The sequence below is a fragment of the Pan paniscus genome, chromosome 17 (assembly GCF_029289425.2).
Source record: "Pan paniscus chromosome 17, NHGRI_mPanPan1-v2.0_pri, whole genome shotgun sequence".
Taxonomy (NCBI): domain Eukaryota; kingdom Metazoa; phylum Chordata; class Mammalia; order Primates; family Hominidae; genus Pan; species Pan paniscus.
The window spans coordinates 60,302,341-60,312,441 of record NC_073266.2 but is presented as its reverse complement, the minus strand read 5'-3'; the positions used below and the strand labels follow the sequence as shown (position 1 = coordinate 60,312,441).

Below are 10,101 nucleotides of genomic sequence, written 5' to 3'. Positions count from 1 at the left end.
AATATAGAAATAGAGTACTTTTTTCCATTATGTAAATCTACTTGATCAAATATTAGATATTAATTGGCACTGTCATACAAAGAAATTCTTGTATGTGCCTGGGTCCATTTGTAGGAACACTATACATTTTATTTATCTTCCTATATAGTATTATAATAAATATAGCATTACAATTTATACCGCTATTTTGTAGGGCAAATATCCTTTCCTAATTTTTATTATTGTCTTTTAAATTCTTGGACTTTTCTTCTGCCACATGCATTTTATAATTAATTTGCCTAGTTTCAGGAAAAATTCTTCTTTGATTTTGATTAAAAATACTTTGATTGATTTGCTTGCTTTTTCACTTAGGATGCCTTAGTAAGATTTGCTTATACTTCCATTGTTGGATTCTTCCTGTCCATTTTGGCATCAAGGTAAGAATGACTTATAAAATAAGTCTCGTAGCCTTCCTTCTTGATCTGTGTTCTGTGATAGATAGCATTATCTGTTTCATGAAGGCTTGTAAAAGTTTCTGGACTTGATTTATCATCCTTTTTGTGGGGATGGATTGGGTAGTGGTAGCAGTCATGGATTGAGGTGAAGATTTTCTATTCTAGCGGCAATTATGATAATTTATATTTCTGTAAATAAATGTCGTATATTCATCTAAATAGCATAAAAATTGTGTCGAGTTTTATTTTTTTAGTTTGCAAACTAAAAAAATGCATTTATACTGTATCTATACATATATATTTTATTTCTGATTAAGCCGTATTGTGGTCAGACAACACAGTCTCTATGAAATCAGCTCTTTAAAATGGAAAATTGCTTTGCAGCTCTTAGATAATCGACTTCTGCAAATATTTTGTGTGCTTAAGAATGAAATATCTTCTATATTTTGGGGCTGTAGAAACAAGTGTAGCTATCTATCAACCTATTAACCTGTTTTCTCTTATCTTTCAATAAATGTATTACATAGAGTTTATTTTGGCTTATTTATTATATCAGATTCTGAAAGAGGCACATTAACATATTGCACCTTAGTGTGAATGAAAATTTGTCCATTTTTTTCTCATAATTTTCTTAGTTGGTGTCATATTCAAGATGATTTTGTTAAAAGCATGTGAGTATATTACGTTTGAATATCCAGAATTACTTCTTTTTCTACTATTTTTATGCCTCCTCGATCTTTTTGACTTTTTTCTTTTATCTTTTCTAGTCCTTCATCTTCTGTCATTTTATTTAAATTGTGCTTGTAAATAATATATAAATACATTTTGTTTTAATTTTATAGAATTCAATTTTAAAATCCAATATTATGAAATTACTTAAAGCCAATGTTAATACATTTGCCTATAATTACTGATACATTTTTATTTATTTGGCATTTCCTATTTATGATTTTTTCTTTTAATTAATTTCTGTCATTAGTTAACAATTCCTTGTTTCTTTTTTAACTCTCTTATTGTTTGGAAGTTACAGTTTATATTTCTATTAAGTTAACCCCCAGTTTTCCACAAACATATTTATTTTTTTTCTGAAGGCGTTTTTATCTTGACAAACAATGCTTTGTATACCTCAATGGCCCTCCAATTTTTTCCATTCCCATCTTCCAATAAATTATTATTTAGAATTTTATTTGCATCTTTTAAAATTTTGAAATACTTGATTAAACAATATATAAAAAATAATATATGTAAATTTTAAAGTACACAATAATAGAATGAACATCTGTAAACATTATACCCAGGAAACAGAACATCCTCAGTAATTTTGAATGTCCCCATGGGACTTTCACTGGTTGCAATCTGTTGTCCTTTTCTGAATTTATATTCTTAATAATTTGCTTTACTTTAGGGTTTTACAACATGCCAATATACTAATCACCATCATGACAAATTAAAAAAAAAAAATGTTGTAGGGAAGAAACATATATACCAGTAGTTCTGAACGTCTCCTTTACACTTGTAAACTTACTGAGAATCCTGCAAAGAGCTTCTGTTTATCTGCATCATACCTTTTGACATTAATCAAATTAAAAATTAAGGTATAATTTCTAAATTTATGAATGATATTTATATTTTATTTAAATTAACAATGTACTCATTACATGATCATATTAGTAACAGACCTTTATGGGAAATATCTATATTTTATCTCAAAATTAGTGATGTGTGACATTGTTTTATAATTTTTGCAAATCTCCTTAATGCCTGGTCTAAAAGAAGACAGCTGGATTTCTATATCTGCATCTTCATTCAATCTGCAATAAACATGTTTTGGTTAAAGTATATGAAAAAAATCTGATTTCAGAAAAGGGAGGATATTTTAATATATTTTTCCAGAGAGCTTTGGATATTCTCCTTTGACAATACAGCAAAATTCAACAAGTGATGTTTGCTTAAAAAATAGTTACAATGTGCAATCTAAAGCCACGCCAATAAACTTGTATATTCTCCTACATCAAAACTTATTGGGCTGTCTTGCACTTTAAATTGACCTTTTAGCAAAACAGCATGGTTTTATAATATCATGCATTGGACTTTTAAAAAATATTGATTCAATGAGTTATACAGATGTTTTAAAAGGTGACACATCTATTTGTACAATATCAAAATATCATATTCATTAATTTTACTGCAATATATCTAAAAGTCTTCTATAATTGGGAGATTTTTAAGCCTGTGAAGGAGGATACACATTTTCCAAAATTCTAATTTTTGCTTGCAAGCTCAAATTTTGTTACTGGCCACAAGTGTTGTCAGTTCCCCTTGCAATTAAAGCTTTACTTCTTTAATTGTCAAGATAATCTTTGCCAGGTACTCAAGTCTGAATAACTGTGGTTTGTCTGCTAATCATTCTCTCAAACAAAAATAGTGTTCCATAAAATCATCGCTAGTTCAGCTTCTCACTGAAACAATTGTACAAGTGCTTTAATCCAAGGCAACAATTGTACATTGGCAGAACTGCTTTATGCATCATTCCCATTTCCTTACACATAATATTAAACTAATATGAACTCAAGCATCAATATCTAATACAATTAATAATGTTTATTGTCTCATCAAATTTATTCTTAAACTGCCATTCTTTATACCATGAGCAGTTGGCAGCAAATAATAGAAAAGTACTAGTTCAATTTGATGCCACTACCTTGACTCATACCAAGGAACCATCAGTTTTATCCAATATTGCCCTTGCACCATCAGTAAAAATGCCAGCACAGTAAAAAAAAAAAGCCAAATAAAATTTTAACCGTGATATAAAAATAGCTTTGACCTCACAGATCTCCTAAAAGAGTCTTGGTAATGCCTGGAGTTCTGTGTTTCACCCTTTGAGAGCCACTGTTAAAGATTCACCCCCGCTTTACCTGCTTTCTGATTCCATCTCTTACTATGTTCTCTGTGGTATAATTCATATTTTTCCCCTTTCACAAACATCTAAGTTTTTCCTCTTAAGCCCTTCTGCCTCAGCCTAGAAAGCTGAATCTCTGTTATCCCTCACATATCTTGTTACTGAAAGTACTATCAACACTGATATTAATGAAAAGAGGGAGAGAATTATTTAAGGGTACATTTTTTTTTTTTAAGGAAGCCTGTATTAGAAGACAGAGTCAGGGATGTGATGGTATGATGCTTTGGCTTTAGGTATAGCCAATTCCATCAAAAGAAACCCTTTGACTAAAAGGTATTTTCATGTGAGCTCTTTAGCTTCTCTCTTTTTTAAAAAGGCATAGTACAATGAGGCTATGCAGTGTTAACCTGGCATATCCTAAACCTAATTATTTGTATATGGGGATTCGCTTAATTTTAACAAGTGACTGTGTCTGCCTGTCATGGCATGGACTAATAACCTGACTTTTCATTTAGATTCCTGACTCTAAGGTAGGTTTTCTGTAAAGCCCGAGAGACATTATTTTAATTTTAAAACTCATTAAGTGTCTATACCATATCTGACACATGTGAGGTTTTATAATAATATCTTCCACCAAAGAGAAGCAGAAATTTCTTCAAAAATTATACAGCATTAAATTTCGTAGAATGAAAAGCACCTTATTAAAAATAATCTTAAATGTCTTAATCACACATTCAATTTAGATTAAGACATATAATGCATACTCTAAGTTCTAATTGACATTAAATATTATTACTGGAGGTTAATAATTAATTAGTTTCTGGTGGTCCATTTTCATTAATTAATTAAATTTTATTAATTGTTTTAAAATTATATAGTTTTGTATTTATTAAACTAACTTGCTCAATTTAATAATATATTAGATTGTATATGTAATACAATGTTGAGAAAGTATGTACTTTTATGAAGATTTTAAAAATGTGTAAATTAAACTAAATTTGGCCTGAGGCTGCTTCTTTACCTTGATTCCTTAGGTAAGGAACTACAAGCTAATTTAATATATAAACAAACTTAAAGTCTAACAGGATATTTTATAAAAAATAGCTGGGTCTCAGTCAATCACTACAGCTGAGCTTCAGCCAATCACAGGCTACACATTTATATCTTTAGTGACAGCATGCATATTTTCAGAAGGAAATGAATGTCCCAAAGCTGAGCTTTTAAAGCACCTCAGGTTTGCATTACCTCACGCTTTGACCATGAATCGAAATAAAGTTAATCACTATAGCTCTCATGAGAAGAACCAACATGAACTAAGACTTGTAGGATGGGAAGACTTTTCATAAGCAGCTACTAGAGAAAAGCTGTTTCAGATACAGTGAGTTAATGGACAAATGAAAAAACATCAGGAATAACAGAGGTGACATATGGGACACTGTAGACAATAAAGACTCACTTGCCATATAGGGTATCTCAATTATTGATCTCTCCCTCCAGCTTGAATTTCTTTCACCAAGGAAAGCATTCATTTTGAAGTGTCCTGTTCCTTATCTTCAGGTATTTAGATTAATTGTTTCTGTGAAGATAAGGAACAGGACACTTCAAAATGAGTGCTTTCCTTGGTTAATTCTTATGCCCACCGAAATGTGACAACATTCAATGTAGTTGAAAAATAAGATGATTCAATTATTGAGGTCAGTGAGTGAAAGAAACTGTAAAGTAATTACTTTTAAAAAGAATAACCAATAGATGCTAAAACTATTGTGTGAATGTTTGATTTTTATGAGGAACTGGATATTTACATAGTCACAAAATAACTTTTAACAAATTAATTATTTATTTAAAAAGTATTAATTACCACAATGAAGACTCTTAAAGGACAACACTGTAACCAAGTGATAAAAGTGAGCATCATTTGTAGTAAGACAAAGAATATTTTGTGCTCCAATGAGGGGCGCTGAAAATGACATATCACTTATGTAGTATTCTTATTCAAAAGTACAACTTGAATCTAATTATAAGAAAACATTGGAGGAGTCTAAATTGAGAGACTCTTTGCAAACTAATTGGTCATACTTTTTACAATTTGTCTGTCATAATAGACAAATGCCAAGAGTCAGGCAAGATCGAAGATAACTAAAAGGACGTGATGATCACATGGAATCCGTAAACCAGAATTGGATTCTGGAGCAGGAAAAAATGCTTAAAAGACATTTTGAGGGCAAACAGTGAAATTTGAATGCAGACTCTATATTAATCAAACAAATTATATAATAACATAATATTTATTATTTTAGTGCTTGTCACTCAAAGTTATCATCTTGGAGTTTGATATTATATGGTTACAGTAATAATGTCATGCTTGCTTCTTTTGTTTTTGTGGTTTGACATCCTGGTCCTCAATGTTTAAACCTGTAATCTTTCTGAAGAAGACTATACAATTGCCCACACTTCTCTTTTTTGTTGTTGATTTTGTTTTGGGACAGTCTCACTCTGTCGCCCAGGCTGGAGTGCAGTGGTGCAATCTCGGCTCACTGCAACCTCTGCCTCCTGGGTACAAGCAATTCTCATGCCTCAGCTTCCCAAGTAGCTGGGACTACAGGCACCCGCCACCACGCTTAGCTAATTTTTAGTAGAGATGGGGTTTTGCCATGTTGGTGAGGCTGGCCTGGAACTCCTGGCCTCATGTGATCTGCCTGCCTCACCCTCCCAAAGTGCTGGGATTTCAGACGTGAGCCATTGTGCCCGGCCACCCACACTTTTCAATCCTCTCCTCCCAAGTTAGGGAGCCTACAAAGCAATGACAGAATCTGAACCCTAGCCCCTTTCTCTCTGGAGTCTCAATAGGAAATCCTGACCATTTCACCCTCCTCTACCTCTGCTTCCATCTTTTGCCCACGATTACAAGCTGCTGCCAGAGATGTTAACCATACAATCTTTGGTTTTCTTGTGGTATAACACAAAGACTGAAGCATTTATTTATTTACATCAGCTAACTTCAGGAATCTCATTCCATCCCTAAGCCTAATTATTTACATCCAGGCATCTTTATACTTGATAGCCTATTTTTGAATGATGCTAGACCAGTGTTTCTAATCCTTTTTAAAAAATTATATGTCTAGTTATATTATGTTTGAGTTTTATTTATATCTATTGCGTTTTAATTTATACTTATATTTGAATTTATTTTAATTCCCCTAACTAGGTGTTTTATACATTTTTTTTTTTCCTAACTACATCCACCATGAAACTTTAATACCATAGGCATACTGTACAGGTTTATGTGCTATGCATTTATTTGTGCTTTATACATAAACAAAGTATGACATTTTAGCCCCCTAAAATCAACTTTTTGCTCCCTTTGGGGTCACTGCATTAGGAATGCATGTGGTAGACTATGTAGATGTTTTATTCTTCTGTCCTTACATTTGTCAGTCACAGAGTTATAAGGCATTCTCAGCTATTTTGTTTACCATCACCGTTCTTCCTAGTCCCTCTGGGCACCAAATCAAACCCACTTCCCCCTGCTCCAGACTAACCTTTCCCATTGTGAACCAGCTGCCAGTTCTAACACTCCCCAGTGCCATCAGATCAGAATCTAACACAGCAAGTCTCTCTCTCTCAGGACGGAAACTATAACTAGTGTGTTGGGAGGTAAAGGTGGATAATGAAAGCAAAAAGGGAGTAAGTTATCAGGTATTTTATATAAGGAAGTAAAAGAAACGAGAAATGACACATTCTTTCATTGCTTTCTTCCAATGACTGTGTAGTACCTGTAGAACCTTGCTGTGATTATATGGTTGACAGGCTGGTCTCAGAAAAGATAAAGAATTATGATAGGTATAGAGAAAAAGTCACACCTGACTGAGTACATTGAAGAGGACTGCATAATTTAAAATGCCCAAGCCTTGTGAAGAAAACCAGATAAGCCAAGTTCAAGTAAGGAAAGAAAATCACATAGTAAGGTGAACTTCCTCAGGTCACAAAACTGTTACCTAAGCCAGGATTAGAATACCCATCTAATGGCATTTACTTAACAGGTTTTCTCACTCTATGATTGTATTCACACAGTAAATAATAATTAAACATACTGGAGTTCACCATGATCAGCAAAGGTAGTTTAGTGTGTAAAAGGCTGAGTCAACTGAATACTTTCTGATAAATCAGTTCCTCCAGACAATCTAGACTTCTTATCACAATAGATTAAAAATTAATATGTGCACATTCTTCTGACTGAAAAGAGGATGCAGAATCTTAGCCATAAGACAGAAAACATTTTTCAAAGGAGCATCCAAGATTGTATTACAATGTTGAGAGAGTGGGCAGAGGAACATAGCTTGAAACAGAAAGAAAAGAGAATACCACACTCATATTAAACAATATTGATAAACTTCTTTCAAAACGTGATGAGCAGTTAACTTTCCTCTCTCTAAAAAATCAGTTAGTCAGGATAATGTTCTGAAAAAATGGCCATTGAGAGACATGCTGTACAAGAGAAGGCAAGAAAAATTCCTGTCATTGTCTCTACAGATTAAATTTGAAGTGGACGTTGAATCCATGCCTTCTCACAAGTGAGAGAGAGGAAAACAAACTTTTTTTTATTTTTTTTGTGACGGAGTTTCACTCTTGTTGCCCAGGCTGGAGTGCAATGGCACGATCTCAGCTCACTGCAACATCCACCTCCCAGGTACAAATGATTCTCTTGCCTCAGCCTCCCCAGTAGCTGGGATTACAGGCGCTTGCCACCACGCCTAGCTAATTTTTGTATTTTTAGTAGAGCTGGGGTTTCACCATGTTAACCAGGCTGGTCTCAAACTCCTGACCTCAGGTGATGGCCAGCCTTGGCCTCCCAAAGTGCCGGGATTACAGGCGTGAAAAACGAAAATTGTACCAGCAAATCTAAAGTCTGCCTTTGATTGCCTTCTACTGTACCTGCCACATCCCCCATCTTCCTGGTTTCTATCCCAGAGAAAACCACTGTTATCAGTTTGATGTGTTGCCTTATAGATTTTTGAATGCCTATTCATGATTTACTAAGCCCATATTGCTGTGCAACTTGCTCCTTCCGCTCTGCATTGTGACTGAGAGATCCCTTTATGCCAGTTAATAGAGATGTCAGATTTTGCACTCTATGCAAGAGGAAAGTGTCTTACCAAGTTCTTCCTAAGATCACAAAACTATTGAGTGAAAATCCTGGACAATAATCCAGTTTTCTTGAATTTCACTTGAAACCGTTTACATCTCATAGGTCCTCAATCGGGTGAATCCAATCAGATTTTTACACAGTGGCCTTTTTACTTTGGTGTTGACCATGAGTACTGTAACTTTAATGTTGAAGTCTGTGCTCACATGTCTTACTGCCCCCAAAGCATTCAAATTTGGAGATCGATAGAACAGGAAGTAAAAATAATAATATGTATTTGAAAGGAACTTAATGAGAATTCTTAAGATTGTAATGTGGAAGGATTATAAAATGTTTCACTTTCAGAGAATTCTGGTCTAATACCACGAATCTAAAATACATGTGTATTGTTCTCAATGTCAGAAAATAGGAAACATTTTCTATTTGATCTGAAATCTTTAATTGGTAATGACTAGTAATCATTGTAAGCTATGTGAAGGTTATAATTGAGGCTCTGAGTATTATAAAACAGGACAATTTAAGTCACTACAAGAATTACTAGAAAAAAAAACAAAGACTACTAGGATAAAATGTTTTGAAAGGAGTTTACAATTCATATCTTATATCTAATTGCATAAGATTAAAATGCCAAAGTTTAATTAATTTCTTATCATAAAACTATCTGCAGATTTCCTCGTTAGGGATAAGAGGGAAATTCACCCTCTTTCTCCCTCTACTGATACTTGAGGCTTCCACTTCCAAACTAGGTTCTTCATAACTTGAGAAGAGACTAAATGAACACCTGTATTTATGTTCATCATATTTACCTGGAGGGGCAAAGCCCAAAGGCATTTAATCCCTCTGCTAAAACTACTTCTCTATGCATAGAACAATTATGGTTAGTGCTGAACTTTTTCAGACAAACTGACTCTACAAATTATTCAAAAGTATATCTGTATACAGAAAAGTCAGTCAATGTGATTGCCTATCATACTACAATATAATTTCTTCCACACAGCAGTTTAATTTTCATTATAAATTAATTGTAGCTGTAAAGTGTCTCAATTTTGTTGATTTCATAGTCTACTATTTACCAATATCAGACATATGAAGATCTGTTTATTTTATTATCATAGCCTGACTGATCACAGCATAGCCTTTAATTATCATAGCATAGCCTATACTGATCAGACTGCTACTTTTTGAGTATTATAAATGTACTTATATTAAGTGTTGTTCTACTAATAATTATTTTGTTAAATACATTGCTCTTTCATTATCCATCCAGGAATTAGTGAGGTTCGTTTATGACCACTATATACTCCTTGCCTCTTAGATAAGTTTCTCTTCACTGATGCTTGAAATGTTTTGTGTGTCTTGCTGATTATTGGATTCAGTTTTCTGTTGATTTCTGCTAGAATCTGGTCTCCAAGAAACTCATGGTTTGTGACATCAATGCATTTTTTATGGACAATCTTTTTGTTTCACCAGCTGCCTTACAAAGCACTTACTGCATTGACTATGCCAACATCCTGTCTTCTTTCTATTTTCATGTGTCATTGCCACCACAGGATATATAGGGAGGTGACAGGAGTGATGTACAGCTGCAAGGGATCAGCTAAGCTGTGCTCTTTCTGCTGAGC

General features: G+C 33.6%; 1 protein-coding gene across 2 annotated transcripts in view; it reads left to right on the top strand.

Annotated features, from left to right (window-relative positions):
- RIT2 (Ras like without CAAX 2) overlaps positions 1-10,101 on the top strand; it is a 373,037-nt gene that overhangs the window by 212,002 nt on the left and 150,934 nt on the right. The window lies entirely within an intron of this gene.